Source organism: Dendrobates tinctorius, unplaced genomic scaffold (assembly GCF_039654945.1).
Source record: "Dendrobates tinctorius isolate UK_male_01 unplaced genomic scaffold, ASM3965494v1 ptg000040l, whole genome shotgun sequence".
In the NCBI taxonomy this organism is placed as follows: Eukaryota; Metazoa; Chordata; class Amphibia; order Anura; family Dendrobatidae; genus Dendrobates; species Dendrobates tinctorius.
In genome coordinates this window covers 2,740,959-2,764,618 of record NW_027361708.1, presented here as the reverse complement: position 1 = coordinate 2,764,618, position 23,660 = coordinate 2,740,959, and the positions used below count along the sequence as shown (strand labels likewise).

Here is a 23,660-nt window from a genome sequence, read left to right as displayed (position 1 = left end):
AACTATTCATCTAACTACTTTCCACCATTTACAACAACATCTCCCCCATTGATTGGGCGCCCAGGGTCACGGTCCAGGTCACCGCTGCTGTGACACGTCCCGCTGATTCCGGCCCGGTACCGAGTACCCCACGGCCCTGGGAGGGCGACCCATTTACATAATAAATACAAGTACAGTAATCTTAAACAATACAAGTCACGACTGGTACAGGCTGAGAGAGGACCCTGCCTGCGAGGGCTCACAATCTACAAGGGATGGGTGAGGATAAAGTAGGCGAGGGTAGAGCTGGTCGTGCAACGGTTTGGTCGATCGGTGGTTACTGCAGGTTGTAGGCTTGTCGGAAGAGGTAGGTCTTCAGGATCTTTTTGAAGGTTTCCATGGTAGGCGAGAGTCTGATATGTTGTGGTAGAGAGTTCCAGAGTAGGGGGATGCGCAGGAGAAATCTTGTATGGGAAGAGGAGATAAGAGGGGAGTACAGAAGGAGATCTTGTGAGGATCGGATGTTACGTGCAGGTAAGTATCGGGAGACGAGATATAGATGTATGGAGGACTCAGGTTGTGGATGGCTTTGTATGTCATGGTTACGGTTTTGAACTGGATTCTTTGGGTAATGGGGAGCCAGTGCAGGGATTGACAGAGGGGAGAGGCCGGGGAATAGTGGGGGGACTGGTGGATTAGTCTGACAGCAGAGTTTAGAATAGATTGGAGGGGCGCGAGAGTGTTAGAGGGGATGCCACAGAGCAGGAAGTTGCAGTAGTCAAAGCAGGAGATGATGAGGGCATGGACTAGGGTTTTTGCAGATTCTTGGTTGAGGAATGTACGGATCCATGAAATGTTTTTTGAGTCGTCAGGAAGTGGAAAGGGCTTGGATATGTGGTTTGAAAGAGAGATCAGTGTCAATGATAACCCCGATGTAGCGAGCTTGTGGGACTCGAGAGAGTGGGCAGCCATTTACTTTAATGGTTAGGTCCGTTGGGGGGTCGCATGAGATGGGGGAAAGATGAGGAATTCTGTTTTGCCCATATTAAGTTTTAGAAATCTAGTGGAGAAGGATGAAATAGCAGACAGACATTGAGGGATTCTGTTTAGTAGGGAGGTGATATCTGGTCCAGAGATGTAGATCTGTGTGTCATCAACATGACACTGAAAGCCGTGAGATTCAATGAGCTGTCGAGCCCGAAGCTGTAAATGAAGAAGAGCAGGGGCCCTAGGACTGAACCTTGCGGGACTCCGACGGATAGGGAGTGCGGTGAGGAGGTGGTGTGCAAGTGGGAGACACTAAATGTCCGGTCTGCTAGGTATGACGCGATCCAAGATAGGGTCAAGTCTGTGATACCAAGAGATGAGAGGGTCTGTAGTAATAGGGAATGGTCCACTGTGTCAAAGGCAGAGGACAGGTCCAGGGAGGAGGAGGACAGAGTAGTGTATGTATGTTAAATTTGACTAATACAATGAGTGTGGAGAAAATCTGTAGTTAGTTTTCGACACACGCACTGAGGCAGACAATCACATAGTTAAGTTACTGTAATTTTTTTTACTTTTTTATTTTTTTTACACAGTTTCTCCTTCTTAAAAAACGACAAAATGCTAGATAAATGGAAAAAATAACAGCAACAGGCCCCAAAATTTGTTTTGCATGTATGCACATAGAATTAGACTAAAATAAAAAGTATGCAAAAAATCAGTAATTTATGACAATCATGCTTTGTGAAGCAATCTCAATATTAAATGATTTTTTTTTAGCTATATTGGTGGCTTGCCTCTGCACAAGTGGAAAATGATAAATTCTAATTGAAATGCTGCAGCAATATAACCATCTGTCTAGCTTTTTACTCTCTCTCTCTCTCTCTGTCCATTAAATCTTTGTATTATTTTCTCTTCTTGCAATCAGGAATTTCACCACACACTCTTATTTCTCAAAATGCAAATTATTTATTTCCATGTGTGGGTAAATAAAAATATGTTCAGATAGTCTTAGAGTGCTGGAATTTTAAGCAACAGAAATATAAAATTTCGAGCCATTCTTGGGTCTTACAGTCTCTCTAGAGGGAAGAGATGAACATAACGTCAGCGACAACATGCAAACACAACTATAAACAACTTATACAGATATGTACTGTACATAGATCAATGTATAGTGAAGCGGTAGTATACAGCAATACAGCAATAAGCGTTGTCACATTGATATGAACCCAAATACCTGGTCAATGCTGAATGTGCATTATTAAACAGCGATATGTATGACATCAAGTTGTACAAAGATTCATTATATATCTAGAAAGGAGTGATCAAAGTAAGGCAAATGACTCAGAGGGATGGTAGCTTATAAAGGTAAATGGGCATATGGGAATGTGCCCTAGAGTAAACAGGTAAGTTTCTCAACTAAGGTGGACATGAGCAGGCTCAGGTGGCAGTTTAGGGTGCCCTTTATAGCAGGGGTGGCACAAGTGTTAATTTATAGTTAGTATCTGGATATGTAGAGCGAGCCCTTCTTGGAGTTTAGAGAGGAGCAGTGGAACACATGTACTGTAGACCTTCCAAGAGTAAGGAAATATGAATGGTATCACCTGGATGAAAAGAAAAGCAAGTAAATAAAACTGTAAAGATACATGGGGAGACCCAGGACATGCTCGGATAAGATGTTATCAAGAGTGCTCGTGTTCTAATTGAGTATTTTATGTGGGCTCGAAAAATATGCTTGAGTCACCGCGGCTGCTTGACATCCACAACACATGCAGGGATTGCCTGTTTGTTTGAAACATGAAGCTTCGGCAACTCTAGCATAGTATTAGTATATACACCAAAATGCTTGATTAGGACACAAGCGTGCTCGGATAACACTATCTGAACACGCTAGCTCATCACTAGTCTCACAGCATTGTGGGGAGCTGGGTACCCCCCAGACGAAGAGCAAGTTCCGAACTGCTCTTCAGGGTGTGCTCCGCACAGTGACCACCACACACCCAGGCAATGTATTGTCTTTTTGCGCATAATACTTGGCCTAGTCTTTCATCTCTTGCAGATAATAGGCGTTGTATCCCCTAGCTATACAGTAGCCATTGACTCTATTACTCACTATATTTATGATATGGGACCCATTGCACCTGTTTTGTGTACAGCCAGCTAATTCTCTGTGACCATTTAAACTCAATGCAATCACTAAGAACATTTCACTCTTGTGAGCAGCCTTTATTTCATCCCCTCCTTTCACATTGCACATGCACCTTGCTTGAGAGATTCCTAGTGCTTATTTATCATAAACTCAAATTAACATTTTTTGATTTGTCATGCATCTACTCCCTTTTATCACCCTGCACTTGCACTTTTTTGAGAGATTTTTTCTGGTTACATATAATTTAAATTTGTTTGTTTTGCCATCTTTTTTGCACAGTTTCACATTGGTTACACACACGTTCAATTTTATACTATTATCTCTGGTCATATTGACAGTATAAGATTGGTCTTCAAGCTCTGTTGACATTAATGCTGCAATGCCTATATTAATTCTTTGTATATAAAACCTGGTGTATTGGTTCACCTTCCAACAAGACAATGACCCTAAGCACACAGCTAAAATAACAAAGGAGTGGCTTCAGAACATCTCTGCGACCATTCTTGACTGGCCCAGCCAGAGCCCTGACCTAAAACCAATAGAGCATCTCTGGAAAGACCTGAAAATGGCTGTCTACCAACATTCACCATCCAACCTGACGGAACTGGAGAGGATCTGCAAGGTAGAATGGCAGAGGATCCCCAAATCCAGGTGTGAAAAACTTGTTTCATTATTCCCAAGAAGACTCATGGCTGTACTAGCTCAAAAGGGTGCTTCTACTCAATATTGAGCAAAGGGTCTGAATACTTATGACCATGTGATATTTCAGTTTTTCTTTTTTAATAAATTTGCAAAAATGTCTACATTTCTGTTTTTTTCATTCAAGATGGGGTGTAGAGTGTATATTAATGAGACAAAAAAAAGAACTTTTTTGAATTTACCACATGGCTGCAATGAAACAAAGAGTGAAAAAAATTAAAGGGGTATGAATAATTTCAGTACACACTGTACAGTTGTGCCCAAAAGTTTACATACCCTGGCAGAATTTTTGCTTTCTTTGCCTTTTTTCAGAGAATATGAATGATAATGCAAAAACTTTTTTTCCACTCATGGTTAGTGTTTGGGTGAAACCATTTATTGTCAAACTACTGTGTTTTCTCTTTTTAACCCCTTCATGACCGGCGGTATTTTTTGTTTTGCGTTTTCGTTTCTTGCTACCCTTCTTCCCAGAGCCTTAACTTTTTTATTTTTACATCAATATGGCCATGTGAGGGCTTGTTTTTTGTGGGACGAGTTTTACTTTTGAACGACACCATTGGTCTTAACATATCATGTTCGGGAAAATGGGAAAAAATTTCCAAGCGCAGTGAAATTGCAAAAAGAGCGCGATCCCACAGTTTTGTTTTTTCCTATGATCACTAAATGCTAAAACTGACCTGCCATTATGATTCTCCAGGTCCTTATGAGTTCATAGACATCAAACATGTCTAGGTTCTTTTTTAACTAAGTGGTGAAAAAAAATGCAAACGTTGTTAAAAAATAAAAAATAAAAATTGCTCCATTTTCCGATACCCATAGCGTCTCCATTTTTCGTGATCTCGGGTCGGGTGAGGGCTTATTTTTTGTGCGCCGAGCTGCCGTTTTTAATGATGCCATTTTGCAGATATGATTTTTTTATCACCCGTTATTGGGTTTCAATGCAATGTTGAGGGGACCAAAATAACAAAATTCAGGTGTTTTATCTTTGTTTCTCACTACGCCATTTAGCGATCAGGTTAATCCTTTTTTCATTGATAAATTGGGGCAATTCTGAACCCGGTGATACCAAATATGTGTAGATTTGATTTTTATTATTGTTTTGATTTGAATGGGGAGAAAGGGGAGTGAATAGAACTTTTATATTTTTTTATATTTTTAAAAACTTTTTTTCACTTTTGATATGCTTCAAGAGTCTCCCTGGGAGACTAGAAGCTGCCATAACTCGATCGACTCTGCTACATGCAGGAGATCAGATCATCACCTGCATGTAGCAGAATACCTCACTTGCTATGAGCGCTGACCATCGGGTGGCATTCATAGCAATCTGGCAGTGGCAACCATAGAGGTCTCCAGGAGACATCTGATTGTCATGCCAACCCTACAGTGACAGGAGTCACCCACTGCCCACCGATGGGCGGATTTCCAGCACGATTGCCAGAAATGTATGTTAAATGCTGCTGTTAGAGTTTGACAGCGGCATTTAACGGATTAACAGCCACGGGAGGATCGAGATTCCTCCTGCAGTTGTTAGCGGCACATGTCAGCTGATCAGATAAGCTGTCGTGTGCCGGAAAAAGTGCAGGCTCATCGCCGATGCCCGTACCGAACAGGGGGAGGGGTCCAATGACAGACAGATTCGTCATTGGTCATTAAGGGGTGAAATCATAATGACAACCCAAAACAACCAAATTACACTGATCAAAATTTCATGTACTCCATTTCTTAATACCATGTATTACCCCTTCTGAAATCAATGACAGCTTGAAGTCTTTTGTGGTAGTTGTGGATGAGGTTCTTTATTAAGTCAGATGGTAAAGCTGCCCACTCTTCTTGGCAAAAAGCCTCCAGTTCCTGTAAATTTCTTGGCTAACATAAACTGCATGCTTGGGAACTCCTCAGAGTGGCTCAATGATATTGAGGTCAGGAGACTGAGATTGCCACTCCAGAACCTTCACTTTGTTCTGCTGTAGCAAATGACAGTTCGAATTGGCCTTGTGTTTTGGAACGTTGTCATGTTGGAACGTCCAAGTATGTCCCATGCGCAGCTTCCGGGCTGATGATTGCAAATTTGCCTCCTATATTTGCTGATAACGTGCTGCATTCATCTTTCCTTCAACTTTGACCAAGTTTTCTGTGCCTTTGTAGATCACACATCCCCAAAACATCAGTAAACCACCTCCGTGCTTTACAGTAGGAATGGTGTTCCTTTCATCATAGGCCTTGTTGACCTCTCTCCTAATATAACGTTTATGGTTGTAGCCAAAAAGTTCAATTTTGGTCTCATCATTCCAAATTACCTTGTTCCAGAAATTTTGAGACTTGTCTCTGTGCTGTTTTGCGTATTGTAGGCGAGATACTTTGTGGCATTTGCCCAGTAATGATTTCTTTCTGGCGACTCAACCATATAGCCCATTTATCTTCAAGTGCCTCCTTATTGTGCATCTTGAAACAGCAACACTGCTAGTTTTCAGAGAGTCCAGTATTTCAGCTTATTTTATTTGTGGGTTTTTCTTTGCATCCCAAACAATTTTCCTGGCAGTTGTGGATGAATTTTTTGTTGGTCTACCTGACCGTGGTTTTGTTTTTACAGAGCCCCTGATATTCCATTTGTTAATCACAGTTTTAACGCTGCTGACTGGCATTATCAACTCCTTGGATATCTGTTTGTATCACTTTCCTGTTTTATACAGTTCAACTATCTTTTCCCGTAGATCTGTTGACAATTCTTTTGCTTTCCCCATGACTCACAATCCAGAAGCATCAGTGGCCAGATTAAAGAAGCAAGAGTCTGTCTGGATAACAAAAAATCCCTTAGCTTTTATGCACACACACTGATTACAAGCAAACAGGTCACAGGTGAGGATGTTACCTTTAGTAGCCATTCAAACCCATTTGTGTCAACTTCTGTGCATGTTATCAGGCCAAAATCACCAGGGTATGTGAACTTTTGATCATGGACATTTGGATGTTTTGGGTTGTCATTATGATTTTAAAAGAGGAAACACAGTAGTTTGACAATAATTGGCTTCGCCCATCCACTAACCATGAGTGGAAAAAAAGTTTTGGTGTCATGATTCATATTCTCTGAAAAAAGGCCAAGAAAGAAAAAATTCTGCCAGAGTATGTAAACTTTTGAGCACAACTGTATAGCAGAGATTGCAATCTCCTATGAACACTGGCAACAGGCTGGCATTCACAGGAGGATCATAATGACAGGCACGGGGGTCGTAAAGGGTTTAATGCTGGTCTTTTACACCATGTTGAAAGACAGAATTTGGAAAATCATAAAAGGGAAGACTTTAAATTATGAAATGCCATTTTCACTATTGTGCAACCTTAAAAATAAAAACCTCTGGAGTCTGCGTAATTTGTATAGATCTGTCGTCAAGGACCTAACGAGCCACAAAAGCATATATATGAAGAGATGGGAGTCTTATTTAGGTGCTGATATCCGTCTTGAGAATTGGAACGATGCCATCAAAAACACTTACAATTCCAACATATCAATGGGTCTTCGCGAGGGTTATTTTAAACTGGTAAATAGGTGGTATTTTACCCCGACAAGGTTATCACATTTTAACACAGATCTATCTTCCTTGTGCTGGAGAGGCTGTGGACATCAAGGGAACCTCTACCATATATTTTGGGGTTGTTCAAAAATCAAAAACCTCTGGTTCCAGGTCACACAGCACATTAACCTCATTGCTAAGGACTTCACAATTACGCCTGAAAGAGCACTTCTTTCATTAGACATGGAACAATTTGATGATTCGGTAAGATACATTATTATACACATCCTCTTAGTGTCTAAGACCATGTTAGCACAATGGTGGAAGAAAGTCGAGATTCCTAAGTTTTCGGACATACTTGACAAGATAGGCCAACATAGCGATTTAGAACGCAGATTTGCGATTAACAACAATCACATCCACAAATATACAAAAGAATGGAAGACTTGGAACAACAAATTCCATATCAAATAGACCTATTAAGAGGTATTATATTTTGAGGCCTAAGCATGGCCGTTGTAGTACCGGGATGTTGTATCTCCTTCCAAGAATGTTACCCCATAATAAGGATTGGCGATTTTCTTTTCCTTTTATGTTGTTATTCGCTATATGCTATTTAATGCCTATTTGTGGGTTCTCTAGTTTTAAATTTTTTCTGTACCTGTACAAGGCTCTTTACTTCCCATTCCCTTTCCTCCCTTCCTACCCTGTTTAATTACTAAAAAACAATAAAATTATTTGAAAAGTAAAGGGTTTAATGCATGACACTATTTTTTTGAACCCCTCATGATTGCTGTTACTCCTAAAAGAGCTGTGTAGTGTAATTATGTAAGCCTGATCTAATTTTATTTTATCAAATAATCATCTACATATACTCCTTGTTTAAATGCTGGCCCAGTGTCTGCTATTACTACCCCGGGGGATAGCATTCAGTACTTGACTACCTTACAAACTGTAAAGAACTCTTTTATATAATATTTCAAAATCACCCTACCTCTAAATGTAATAAGCATCCCCTACTGTAGTTCTTTTATTTCTTGGAAAGATTAAATTATGTTGCAAAATTTTTGCATTGACCACACATACAGTATATTTGTACATGTAAATGAGATCACCTGTGAGGCATCGTTTTTCCCAAATTGAACAAGCTTGTGTTTTGTAGCCCTCTTGGAGCCCAAAACTGAGTCTTATATTTGAAATGTGGTCTTATAAGGGAGTTATAGAGGGGTAGTGTTACATTGGGTTCATAATTTTTTAATCTCTCTTTTTATATACCCTAAAATCATATTTGCTTTTGCAGCAGCTGCTTGACATTGGATACGGCTGCTTAGTTTTCTTGTAATCATAATACCCAAGTCCTTCTCTTGTTCTGTTTTCTCTAATTCTAGCCATGCTTGCGAACCCTCGCATAATGTCCTGAAGGTTCATGACTAAAAGGAGAGACTTTCCAGAAGTATTTACTTTTTTTCAGGGCAAATCCTCTCAAAACCTCCTTTCCAGTAGTCGACAAATACCCAAATAGGAAGCATAGAGGGGTGTAAATGGGCATGATCATAAGGGGATGTAGCTACATAGAAAAAAAATTATTTCTGGACTGCTGTTCTAAAAATTGGGAGAATATGTTTTTAGTCTCTTTGATGTTTGATGATTTGCAGTTTAGGTAAATCATTTTTCATTTATGATTACACTTTTGGCTAGCTTCAAGCAATTTTGCATCAAATGAGTTTTGAACAAAATTCTAAATATTTATTATTTTGGCTAAAGGTTTAAAGCAAGGCAAAACCTTAGATGCACAAAACCGCTTAAAAATAATATTCCAAGCTGTGCAAAGTTCATACATTTCACATATCTTCACAAGATCATTAAAATTAAATAGAATAAAAATTGTGGAGGTACAAATGTCAGATAAAATGAATAAACAAATACATGGGTGATTGGGTAATAAACTACTAGTCATCTAAAACATTAAACTAGTCCTAATGTAACTGCTAATATCTAACTTAATCAAGAAACAACTCCCCTAATTGTGGCCATCAAAGAGACCATCCTCTCTGATCGAAGGTGGATCTGTGACAAAATGGTCATTATTTCCAGTAGCACGCCCTCGGAGAGAGTACAGTAACCGTCTATCTTCTACAGTACGGAGCTTCCAAAATCTGAGCAATCACAAAGGTTCATCCTTTATATTCTATTTGTAGCAATTAAGGCATATAAAGTATTATATGCGCTGTGTACCGCACTGCCTGTATACTCCAGCAAGCGCACTCTACTCTCTTCTTGAGTCATTTAGATCTATACTATGAAAATAATCTAAATGATGAGAATCTCTTGTGTGGGCAATTCCGCAATCCTTGTACTCCGCTCTGATACGTGTTTGAAACTTTGAGATCTTTGAGATCTTATATCCCAACCTGAGCAGTGATGCGACTGACTTCTGGCAGCATATGTATTCTCCATTTCCTTTTTTAATACAGGAGGCTAAAATGCTGGCTACTGTAGTAGAGCTTCACACCCTTAATGGATATCCTTTATATCTGGCCAGGGACAGTGTAACACGGCTGGAAAGGCTTTCGCACAAATTTCATGAAATCAGAAAGTAGTCCATTCATATCGCGACCCCACCTCTGAGCAAATGTTTCTGCCAAGAATTAATAAAAAAAAGTAATAAAACGAGGTGTAACTTTGCTTCCTTTTCCTGTCAGTGACACAGAATAACGACAAAGGGCCTATGTCTGCATTTCTATTGTGTCTCATGAGTCATGTAGCGATTTCATTGGGTGCATGGATTTAGGTATAAGGCACTCCTGGAATTTAAGTGCTCCGATAGGGTTCCCCCCTATAGGTATAGCAAAATAAAAAGGATCTCAATTTGATGAAAAGATAGTGATATTCAACCTGCCATACAATCCAAAGTGTAAAATGTGGAGTTTCAATCACATGTTCCTACCCTTGTATATAAGGAACGGCGGTGGGTGTTGGAACTTCTGGTGTGCACAAACATGTATGCAAAGGTTTGAAATGTGGAAAGTAGATAGGTGTAGGCCAGATGTGACCTAGTAGGTGAGGCACGAATAATCCTTGTAGAAACGGTAAACTAAAAATATATAGTCGCCAAAAAAATGGAAAACCGCGAAGGTGGTGTAACTGCAACTATCAGATATGGGTGTGGAAAAGTGGGCGAATGTAAAAAGCAATGCTACATGTAATAATTCCAGAGGTGCTCCCTCAGCAGTGACGGTGCTCATTTATCTCTTAAACTTACATTGTCCTCTCCATCAGCAGGATACAATCAGGGTGTCTGATGTAGATTTAGTGTCATAGACCAAAACGTTACCTTTTACACTTTAGATTGTAAGGCATAAATAAATATTGCAATCTTTGCATCGAATTGAGTGCCAGATCATTTCTATATTGCTAAAATATTATCTATGTTCACTGCATGCTGTGTATACATATACTGCATCTCTGTATCTAATTTTGGATGAAATGCCTACATTTGAAACCCCAAAACTTATGAGCTTGTGTAGATACAGTGGGGAAAATAAGTATTTAATACACTGCCGATTTTACAAGGTTTCCCACCTACAAGGAATAAATACATAGCATTTTATTGCATAAAATAAGTATTTGATCACCTATCAACCAGTAAAAATAATGGCCCTCACAGACTTGTTAGTTTTTCTTAAAGAAACCATTCTACTCTGCACGCATTACCTGTATTATTGCACCTGTTTGAATAAATTACCTGTATAAAAGACACCTGTCCACACACTAAATCAATCACACTCCATCCCCTCCACCATGGGCAAGTCCAAAGAGCTGTCTAAGGACACCAGGGAAAAATTGTAGACCTGCACAAAGCTGGGATCAGCTACAGGACTATAGGCAAGCAGCTTGGTGAGAAGGCAACAACTGTTGGTGCAACTGTTAGAAAATGGAAGAAGCACAAGATGACTGTCAATCTTCCTTGGTTTGGGGCTTCCTTGGTCTGTGTCTAGCGTGTGACTGGTGTGTATGTGTCATACAGTATGTCTAGTGAGTGTATGTGGCACATGTCTAATTAATACAATCTTTCTGTGCTTAAAGAATATAATTATTCTTGGCAGCACTTGTCTTGTTTACACAAAATGATCTGCTGCCGATAAGGATGTTTTTAAATCAAGCATAAAAATCATTGCACCCAACAAATAAGCGTTTTTCTGGTTTATCAGGTGATTGTTTGGACAGGTACATATAGCAGGAAAAAAAATTCCTGATTATCAGCTTGACTAGATGGAAGCTAAAGAAAGACTCTGCAGCTAGTAACCCTTAAGCATGGTGGGCCCCAAGAATGATTTTCTCTGGTGGGCCCAAACTATTCCAGTCCAACGCTGGTCATGTATCACGAGATTTGGGCTAACAACCTCCTTCCCTCAGTAAGAGCATTGAAGATGGGTCATGGTTGGGTCTTCCAGCAGGACAATGATTCGAAACACACACACCCAGGATGGCTAAGGCTGGTTTCACACTTGCGTTTTTTTGCGCTGTTTTAGCGCAAAAAAAGCATGCGTTTTTTCCCTATACTTTAACATGGGCGCGCATATGTGTGTACACATGCGTTTGTACGCGTTTGTATGCGCATGCGTTTTTTTATAGTGTGCACTGGGGCGCACAAAATGCATCCTGTTGCATTTTTTGTGCGTCCGACTTGCCCCCAAAAATGCGTTTTTTTCCAGCAAAACACCCATTAAAGTCTATGGGTGCGCATACGTATGCGCAAAAAAACGCATGCTTTTTTTAAAAAAATGCACCAAAACCCGCAAAAAAAACGCACACAAATGCATGATGCGTTTTTTTCATGCGTCTGTGTGCGCAAAAAACGCGCAGCAAAAAAACGCAAATGTGAAAGTAGCCTAAGGAGTGGCTCTGTAAGAAGCATTTCAATGTCCTGGAGTGGCCATTCTCCAGACCTGAACCCAATAGAAAATCTTTGTAGGGAGCTAAAACTCAATGTTGCCAGCAATAATCCTGAAAACTGAAATATCTGGAGAATATGTGTATAGAGGAATGAGACAAAATCCCTGCGGCTATGTGTGCAAACTTGGTCAAGAACTACTGGAAACATCTGACCTCTGTAATTGCAAACAAATGTTTCTGTACTAAAAATTAAGTTTTTTTTTTCTATTTTATCAAATACTTATTTCATGCATTAAAATGCAAATTAATTATGTAAAAATCTTACTATGTGATTTTCTGGATTTTTTTTTAAGATTCTGTCTATCACAGATGAAGTGTAACTATGATAAAAATTACAGACTTTTCCATTCTTTGTAGGTTGGAAAACCCAGCAGTTTATGAAATACTTTTTCCTTACTTTATATATGTAAGTACCTAAAGGGCTCTAAACTAATGACCTGCGTAAATGAGTGACTATTGCTAGAAACAATGTTTTACAATTCTATTTACAATGCTTATATATAGAATAATAGTGACAGCAGCTGCAGTTGTGCCTGGGCCTTGAATGGTTGAGGGTGGCCAAGGTGGTCTCTCTACCCCATATATAAAAAGCACAGTTAGTGACTCTGACAATTCAAATGTAAATGCGCCTTATTTTGGTGCATTTGGGCACATTTTGGAGCATGTAGTTTTCGACTTTATTACGTGTCTATGTTTACAGCTTAGTTATAAGAGGGCTTAATTTTACATAAAAGTGTTTGGCTAAGCTGGAAAGGGGCACAGCTTAAATATCACAGCATGCTCCAAATTGCGACAGAATTTTGACTCAAGAAAGTAAGCAATCTAATAGGTGACGTACAGTCAGAGAAAAGTGCTAAAATTGCGTCAGTTTTATTATCCAGCATAAACCAGTGTGATAAAATTGTCATGGTTTAAGACTCTCCACCTTTACTATTTGATAGTATTAGTACATTTTCCCCATTGTACTATTCGGCTAACAGAAGCTTATGGATTCTTTGTCGGGTCAGTATTACATGACAGTCCTGTCCTAGCTGTCTCTGCTGATCATTGGCGCATTGTGCCATCAGCATTTGATGCACAAGTAGTGGTTGGGCAATGTTGGGCTGTATTCCTCATCATGTCGATGAAAATTGTGCGGCAAAAGGCAAATACCAGGCATGTTATCGCTACTTGCTGCAGTAATTAACGACAACAAGGCAATTACTCACTTTACAGTAAGCAATTACTCATTAAAGCCTGTGTTACCCATCCAAATTTTCTACATGAAATGGAATAAATACATTAAATAACTTGCACAAATTTTGAGTCTAGAAATAATTATTTTCGATTGTGACTGTGCCGGAGTTAAAGACACCTTTTTCCATACCCATTTAAATCCTAAATGAGATACATGCTTTCACGTATTCTGAAAGCCACCGATGGAGTACACCGTGGCAGGTGTCTAACACGCGCATCCGCGGTGCGCCATGTAACAAGCTGGTGGGAAGTATGTCACCTCTCGTGTTTTGTGCCTGTGAACCAGGGATTGCCACATGTTGGCATTCTGCCCCTTCACACTGAATAAGCAGCTCTCATTTTACAGAAATAAATTGCTCTCTGCCACACAAGGGAAACTTGAGCTTTTGTTAATGCTGTGCGGTGTGAATAAGGATTAAGAAGGAGGAGGTCTGAAGAAAAGAAGGTAGAAACATTCCAGTCTCCCAAAAGCAAGGTTTAGAAAGGACTTCTCTCCTCCAGCAAACTCAATTTTGGAAACAGAAGCTCATGACAACCATTGCTGGGTTATCTGAGCGTCACACGGAAGCTGCTGCTTCATCTTCGCATCCCTGTGGCGATTTTCATCACTCAAAATCCTAAAGTTTATCAGCAGGTGGATAACAATGGCAGCGCCGGACCTAAGCAGATGAGAATACGGAACAGAGGGGGCAATGTCTGGATGAAGATTTCCTGCCATAGAAGGTAGAACATTCTGCTAAATTGCAGCTTTTTGCTTTTTATGCCTGGGTCGTAGCGTACGTATAAACCATACATTGCATGTGCAGATAGAAAGGGAAGGAAATCACCCTAGGGACAGAATCATTAGGTGTGAGTGATGAGAATACAGTCCATTGTGTCTGTGACAACGTGATAGTTTCCATGCTCCATGTTACCAGTGCTCAGAAATGTGACATAAATGTGGAATACTGGTGACTGCAATCCATGGGGAGGAGAGAGAATATGTACTAAAATGGTGCATTCAATCATTTGATGCAGATAAGTTCTATAGCCATTCCCTCTGATCATAATTGTGACTATTCCCTGTACATCCTACGTGTGAAGGAGATGGTGGGTATCTACTGTAAGATAATTATGTGTGCCCCAGCAGAACACTACTACCCCACCTCCCTAACTTCTCTATGCCAGATATATGGTAGCCAGCACTGTGCCCATACACCGCAAAATAGGATTCCACAACGTGGAGGTGTCATTTAAAACTGGGTCTTGGAACGTCATGGGCCCTAAGTGCAAGAGGAAGCACAAATGAACCACTGTGTCCTGATCAGAGTATTTAGCTATAGGGCTACAGAAGAGAACTGGATCTTTGCCCCAGGCTCCTGAAATCCTTGCTATGACTGATGCAATCTACCAAATGCTGGTCAGCCTTACCAGAAATGTGACATAATCATGTAACGTCATATGATGATAGATATAGAACTGGATCAATAAAATCAAATAAGAGGAAGTCTGGCTGCTTTTTTATCACTAGGTTCCAATTTTTCAGTGTGAAAGATTATGTGTCCTATTCCGTCACTTCCTATATATTAACGTTGATTTTCAAATAATATGTGCTCAATAACATGTCAGCATCTGCATGGAGTTTGTATTTCTTCCCATATTGGTACACGGTTACTCAATGTATTTAGTTTCCACTCGTACTTTAACCCCTTTACTCCCAAGGATGGTTTGCATGTTAATGCCCGGGCCAATTTTTACAATTCTTACCACTATCCCTTTATGAGGTAATAACTCTGGAACGCTTTCATGGATCCCGGTGATTCTCACAATGTTTTCTCATGACATATTGTACTTCATGCTAGTGGTAAAATTTCATTCATACAACTTGCGTTTATTTGTGAAAAAAACAGAAATTTGGCGAAAATTTTGAAAATTTCGCAATTTTCCAAATTTGAATTTTTATGCCCTTAAATCACGGAGCTATGGCACACAACATACTTAATAAATAACATTTCCCACATGTTTACTTTTCATCAGCACAATTTTGGAACCAAAATTTTTTTGGTTAGGAAGTTATAAGGGTTAAAAGTTGACCGGCGATTTCTCATTTTTACAACACCATATTATTTTTAGGGACCACATCACATTTGAAGTGACTTTGAGGGGTCTATATGATAGAAAATACCCAAAAGTGACACCATTCTAAAAACTGCACCCCTCAAGGTGCTCAAAACCAGATTCAAGAAGTTTATTAACCCTTCAGGTGCTTCACAGGAATTTTTTGAACGTTTAAAAAAAATGAACATTTAACTTCTTTTCACAAAAAAAAATTACTTCAGGTTCAATTTTTTTATTTTACCAAAGGGTAACTAGAGAAATTGGACTGCAAAAGTTATTGTGCCATTTGCCCTGAGTACACTAATACCTGATATGTGGGGGGAGCCACTGTTTAGGCGCATGACAGAGCTCGGAAGGGAAGGAGCGCCGTTTGACTTTTTCACTGTAAAATTGGCTGGAATTCAGATCGGATGCCATGTCAAGTTTGGAGAGCTCCTGATGTGCCTAAACAGTGGAAACCCCCCCACAAGTGACCCCATTTTGGAAACTAGACCACCCAAGGAACTTATCTAGATATGTGGTGAGCACTTTGAACCCCCAAGGGCTTTACAGAAGTTTATAACGTACAGCCGTACAATTAAAAAATCATATTTTTTCCACAAAAATGATCTTTTCACCCCCAATTTTTATTTTCCCAAGGGTAACAGGACCCCAAAAGTTATTGTGCAATTTGTCCTGAGTATGCTGATATCCCATATGTGGGGTAAAACCACTATTTGGGCACATGGCAGAGCTCAGAAGGGAAGCAGCGCCATTTGACTTTTTTGGCTGGAATTGAGATCGGACGCCATGTTGTGTTTGGAAAGCCCCTGATGTACCAAAACAGTGGAAACCCCCCAATTCTAACTCCAACCCTAACCCCAACACACCCCTAACCCTAACCCTAGCTCTAATGGGAAAATGGAAATAGATACATTTTTTTATTTTATTATTTTTCCCTAACTAAGGGGGTGATAACGGGGGGTTTGATTTACTATTTATAGCGGGTTTTTATGTTTGGCAGCTGTCGCACGCTAAAAGACGCTTTTTATTGTAAAAAATAGTTTATGCATCACCACATTTTGAGAGCTATAATTTTTCCATATTTTGACCCACCGAGTCATGTGAGGTCTTATTTTTTGCGGGACGAGTTGACGTTTTTATTGGTACCATTTTTGGGCATGTGACATTTTTTTGATCGCTCTTTATTCTGATTTTTGGGACGTAGAATGAACAAAAACCAGCGTTTCTTGAATTTCTTTTGGGGGGTGCGTTTACACCGTTCTGCGTGCAGTAAAATTGATAAATCAGTTTTATTCTTCGGGTCAGTATGATTACAGTGATACCTCATTTATGTCTTTTTATGTTTTGGTGCTTTTATGCAGTGAAAACAATTTTATTTAAAAAAATAATTATTTTTGCATCGCTTTATTCTGAGAGCTATAACTTTTTTATTTTTTCGCTGATAATGCTGTGTGGTGGCTAGTTTTTTGCGGGACAAGATGACGTTTTCAGTGGTACCATGGTTATTTATATCCGTCTTTTTGATTGCGCGTTATTGCACTTTTTTTCGGCGGTATGATGATAAATCATTATTCTTTGCTTCGTTTTTTATTTTTATTTTTTAAGGGGTTATCTAGAGCGACAGACAGTTTTATAGGGTACGGATGTGGCGATACCAAATACGTGTACTTTTACTGTTTTTTTTATTATTTTCAAAAAATGAATTTATTAGGGAATTTTTTTTTTTTTTATTCATTTAGCGATTTTTTATAAATTATTTTTACACTTTTTTTATTTTATTACACTGTCCCAGGGGGGACATCACTGTCATGTGACAGATCACTGATCTGTCACATCACAGATCGCTGTGACAGATCAGCGATCTGACACAGGCGCTGCACAGGCTTCCTCATGCCTGCGCTCTGCAGGCAGTGAAGAAGCAAGCTCCCTGCAGGCCCCCGAAGGTCCCCGCCGCCATATTGGATCCGGGGACCTGCAGGGAAGGAGGCCCCCAGAGCAGAGCAGCACATTGCGCTGCTCCGGGGGTCTCAGGGAAGCATGGAGGGAGCCCCCTCCCTGCGTGCTTCCCTCCTATGCCGCCGGTACACTGCGATCATGTTTGATCTCAGTGTGCCGGGGGTTAATGTGTCGGGTGCCATACGTGACTGCCCCTGTCACATAGTGCCGGGTGTCAGCTGTGATAATCAGCTGATACCCGGCCGTGATCAGCGGCACTCCCCCCGTGAGCGCCACTGATCGCGCTAGACGTACTATTCCATCCTTGGGACTTAGGTACCAGGTCACATGGACGGAATAGTGCGTCTAATGTAGGAAAGGGGTTAACAACTCTCAGTTGACACTAGGGTACAGGGTCAGGCCAAGGCTGCTGGAGGTCCCGGGGCCAAAATTTTAATGAGCACAACTATCCCATCTTTGGAACACAAACCTTACTCTATATAGTATCCAGATACAAAAGAGTTAGTAACTTTACTCTGTGGTGCCATGCAGATAGCTGAGCTGATGACTTCATTAGGCCTCATTCAGATGTCACTGATGTTTCTCATATATGGACTAACTGTCATCAGTGGCTTGCACCCATGTTTCATCAGTGTGTCAGTTTTTACAATCATTTTTTGATAAATTTATTTTCTGTGCACCAGTTTTCTCAAGCTTGTTCTATTAACCCCTTTCCCCCGAGGGTGGTTTGCACGTTAATGACCGGGCCAATTTTTACAATTCTGAACACTGTCCCTTTTTGAGGTCATAACTCTGGAACGCTTCCATGGATCTCAGTGATTCTGAGACTGTTTTCTCGTGACATATGATAGTGGTAAAATTTCTTTGATATGACTTGCGTTTATTTGTGAAAAAAGCAGAAATTTGGCGAAAATGATTAAAATTTTTGCAATTTTCCAAATTTGGAGATATGTCACCCGAAATAGTTAATAAGTAACATTTCCCACATGTCTACTTTACATCAGCAAAATTTTAGATCCAATTTTTTTTTTTTGTTAGGAAGTTATAACGATTAAAAGTTGACCAGCGATTTCTCATTTTTTCAACACCATTTTTTTTTTAGGGACCAGATCACAACTTAAGTTACTTTGAGGGGTCTATATGATAGAAGATACCCAAAAGTGACACCATTTTAAAAACTGCATCCCTCAAGGTGCTCAAAACCACAATCAAGACGTTTATTAACCCTCCAGGTGCTTCACAGGAATTTTTAGAATGTTTAAAAAAATGAACATTTAAGTTTTTTTCACGTGTCACGTTTTGAGAGCCCCTAATGTGCTTAAACAATGGAACCCCCCTGCAAGTGACACCATGTTGAAAACTAGACACCCCAAGAAACTTATCTAGATGTGTGTAGTGAGCACTTTGAACCCCCCTAAGTGCTTCACAGAAGTTTATAACATAGAGCCGTAAAAATAAAAAATCATAATATTTCAACATAAAAGATCTTTTCGCACCAAATTTTTAATTTTACCAAGGGTAACAGGAGAATCCAACACAATGAGCAGCACTTTGAACACATTTTAAAAGTGGTCATAAACTTGTAAATAACTCATGAAAGAATAATGTTACATTAAAACCAAGCACACCATTGTTTTTCTTGTGAAATTCTCAATATTTTTGATGTCTTCCCATTGAAAAAAATAAATTTGGATCCAAAATGGCTGACTTCAATATGGCCACCATGGTCACCACCCATCTTGAAAAGTTTCCCCCCTCCCATATGCTAATGTGCCACAAACAGGAAGTTGATATCACCAACCATTCCCATTTTATTTAGGTGTATCCATATAAATGGCCCACCCTATATAGGATTAGTAATGGATATGTGTCTTCTAGACGCTTCCCCATTACTAAGCCATGGGCTTGATGTCACCTGACAATACAAAGATAACATCAACCCCACAAATATGAACCCTACTTGACACCGCTACAGGGCAAGTGGGAAGAGGTGGGCAAAGCACCAGAACTGGCTCATCTAATTTTCTGGCAGTTGCAGGCTGCTGTTTTTAGGCTAGGGGGGTCAATATCCAAGGTTCCTTACCAGCCTGAGAATACCAGCCCCCAGCTGTGAGCTTTAGCAAGACTGGTTTAAATAATTTGAAAAAAACAGCATGGGGACCCCTCTATTCTTGATAACCAGCCTTTCTGAAGATGACAGCTGAGGGTTGCAGTCCCCAGCTGTGAGTTTTGCCTAGCTGGTTATTGAAAATACAGGAGAACCCATGCCGTTTTTTTTCATTTATTTATTTTAAGCGCAGGTGGTGGCTGATGAATACGTCCATCAGCTGCGCCTGCTGTCTCTGTTATTAGCAGCAGCAGGGGTAGGCTGACACCCGGCAGTGATCTTCAGCATACCACCTGTGTACGGGGGTGATCCGTCCATGGTCAAATTGGCCCAGGCCACATGGACGGATCATTACGTCCAATGTCAGAAAGGGGTTAAAGGGAACCTGTCATAAAATAACGCTATTAACCAGAAAACATTAGGTTAATCTGCAGCTTAATAGTGTTCTGACACTGCGCGGAGGAAATTGGCATCATTAACCCCCTCCCTGACAAAATTGCACTTTCAGTCATAGGGGAGGCACCGACGCAGGTTCAGTCACCACCCTGTGTATTTCTTAAAGTAATGATGGCCACTCGTTTTTCTTTACTTAGAATTTGTATTATGGCAAGAAAAAAGCAGCTAACAGTCTATTCAGTAGGACTATCAGCTGTGTATCCACCAGACTTCTGCACAACACAACTGATGGTCCCAACCCCATTTATAAGGCAAGAAATCCCACTTATTATACCTGACAGGGCACACCTGTGAAATGAAAATCATTTCCGGTGACTACCTCTTGAAGCTCATCAAGAGAATGCCAAGAGTGTGCAAAGCAGTAATCAAAGCAAAAGGTGGCTACTTTGAAGAACCTAGAATATAAGACATATTTTCAGTTGTTTCACACTTTTTTGTTAATTATATAATTCATAGTTTTGATGCCTTCAGAGTGAATCTACAATTTTCATAGTCATGAAAATAAAGAAAACCCTTTGAATGAGAAGGTGTGTCCAAACTTTTGGTCTGTACTGTAGATGATGGATATGAGTGACAATAGTCTGCATACAGTGCGGCGGAATATATAAGCACTTTGTAAGAAACAGGAAATAAAAATGTTTTCTCTACAAATATAATCATGACTAAAAACAGTAACACCTAGTGCAAATATGTAGAGTGTGCATATACAAGTTCAGAAAAAAAGAAAAGCACATAAAAATACACAATGTCGAGAAAGATGACAACAAGCTTACAATCTAATTCCACTGATACTAAGTACTACAGTGGGGAAAATAAGTATTTGATACACTGCCGATTTTACAAGTTTTCCCACCTACAAAGAATGGAGAGGTCTGTAATATTTATCGTAGATACACTTCAACTGTGAGACAGAATCTAAAATTAAGAACAGAAAATCACATTGTATGATTTTTCAATAATTAAATTGCATTTTATTGCATTAAATAAGTATTTAACCAGCAATAATTATGGCCCTCACAGACCTGTTAGCTTTTCTTTAAGAAGTCCTCCTACTCTGCAATCATTACCTGTATTAATTGCTCCTGTTTGAACTCGTTACCTGGATTAAAGACAACTGTACACACAATCAACCACACTCCAACTTCTCCACCATGGCCAAGAGCAAAAAGCTGTCTAAGGACATCGGGGACAAAATTATAGATCTGTACAAGGTTGGGGTGGACTACAGGACAATAGGCTACCAGCTTGGCGAGAAGGCGACAACTGTTGGCATAATTATTAGATAAAATTGAAGAAACACAAGATGACTGTCAATCTTCCTCGGTCAAGGGCTCCATGCAAGTTATCGGCTCGTGAGGTAAGGATGATTCTGAGAAAGGTCTGGAATCAAACCAGAACTACATGGGAGGACCTGGTCAATGACATGAAGAGAGTCTCAAACATTACTATTTATAACACACTATGCCGTTATGGATTAAAATCCTGCAGAACACGCAAAGTCCCCCTGCTCATACCAGCACATGTCCAGTCCAGTTTGAAGTTCACAATTGACCATCTGGCTGATCCGGAGAAAGCATGGGAGAAGGTCACGTGGTCAGATGAGACTAAAAGAGAGCTTTTTTGTTATCAACTTCACTCACCATTTTTGGAGAAAGAAGGATGAGTACAACCTCCAAGAACACCATCCCAGCCATAAAGCATGGTGGGAGAAACATGATACTTTGGGGATGCTTTTCCAAAAAGGGGACAGGAAGACTGCACCATATTAAAGGAAGAATGGATGGGGCCATGTATCGTGAGATTTTGGCCAACAACCTCCTTCCCTCAGTAAGAGCATTGAAGATGGGTCTTGGCTTGGTCTTACAGCATGACAATGACTTGAAACACAGCCAGAGCAACTAAGGAGTGGCTCTGTAAGAAGCATTTCAAGGTCCTGGAGTGGCCTAGCCAACCTCGAGACCTGAGACCAAAAGACAATCTTTGGAGGGAGCTGAAATTCAATGTTGTCCAGCAACAGCCCCAAAACCTGAAAGGTCTGGAGAAGATGTGTATGGAGGAGTGGGCCAAACTCCCTGCTGCCGTGTGTTAAAACTTTGTCAAGAACTACAGGAAACGTCTGATCTCTGTAATTGCAAACAAAGGTTTCTGTACCAAACATTAAGTTCTGTTTTTCTATTGTATCAAATACTTATTTCATGCAATAAAATGCTAATTAATTAGAAATCACACAATGTAATTTTCTGGATTTTTTTAATAAGATTCAATCTCTCACAGTTGAAGTGTACCTAAGTTAAAAATTACAGACTCCATTATTTGTAGATGGGAAAACTTGCAAAATCAGCAGTGTATTAAATACTTATTTTATTTTTATTTATGTGTTAACACAAATATACTAGAGAGGCCAAAAACACACAAGTATGTTGGGTGGCAAATGTTTTATTGGAAAGGAAATTTTATACCATGGCCATTACAATTCACATATAATTCCAGTAAAAGGATTATGTACTTAATGCCAAGTCATTTTATTACCAGTGTTTTTGCCTTGTCTGTAATCCAAGCAGCTGTGTTCCTCCCAGCCATACCACTGTTTTTTCCTCCTCTCATCACAGTTGTAGGCTTTGGTACCATAGAAAGATAAGCTTTGAATTTTCCTGCTGTTAAGTCACATGTGAAAGCCTGAAATGCTCCACTGATCCCTAAGCAGTCTGCATTTAAAGGGACAGACAGCTGACAGCAGCACAAGTGGCGTTGCAGCTTCCGGACTCCACGATTGGATTTAGCATGTTTGTGGCCCATGGGGATGTAACATATGTCATTTTATTGATTGAAATGGATACAGCAATATTGAACACACTTTAAAATGAGCCGCTGTGAGGAATCCTGCTGTTCAGTTTAGTATGTGATTTATAGCTACTGAGAATATAAAAGCACAGGCTGCTATAGAGCAATATTATTCCTTACACTAGCACCTTGGACAGGAATAGGTTTTCTAGTCACCGAGAATTATATTGTCACTTATCAGCCATGTGCTATTCACTGTTGCTGCCAATTTCTTTGTAAATGGATTGAAGTGAGAAACTCCTATGGTATCACAAGTGTTTTGTCAGGTTCATTATTTTCTTTTCTATCCTAATTAAATTGGTTAATATATTTGTTTAAATGGGAAATTTACATTTGATTATATATTTGATAACCTCATTGGTAACGCCATATGACTTTGTGCAATGAGCTGAGCAAAGTTTTCAAGTCAATTAAATGTCTTAAAAAAGGGCTCAGATTGATTAGAAATATTAATAAATTTGATAGTCATCTTACCAATCCCCTGCAAGTTGCATACTGGTTCCCGATAGTCTCTACTTCATGGTATTGGGGTTATCAATAATGGGACCTGAACGCGTAGACCGCTGTGGATCCAGACTTGCAGGAAATCAGCAATCGATCATCCAGGAGAGCAGGCTGCTAGTGAGGTAATACAACGTGAGGCTGAGAAGATGGAAGCGCATCATCAATGCATTTTCAGACAACTTGA

General features: G+C 39.8%; 1 protein-coding gene across 3 annotated transcripts in view; it reads left to right on the top strand.

Annotated features, from left to right (window-relative positions):
• The window catches only part of RASGEF1A (RasGEF domain family member 1A), a 651,261-nt gene that overhangs the window by 443,329 nt on the left and 184,272 nt on the right, over nucleotides 1–23,660 (top strand). Inside the window, exon 1 of one of the 3 annotated variants that reach the window (XM_073574786.1) lies at nucleotides 13,254–14,235. The exons of the other annotated variants lie outside the window; for them this stretch is intronic. The gene's annotated coding sequence lies outside the window, so the exon portion shown is untranslated. Of the gene's footprint in view, nucleotides 1–13,253; nucleotides 14,236–23,660 lie in introns of those variants that run through there. 3 annotated transcript variants of the gene reach the window in all.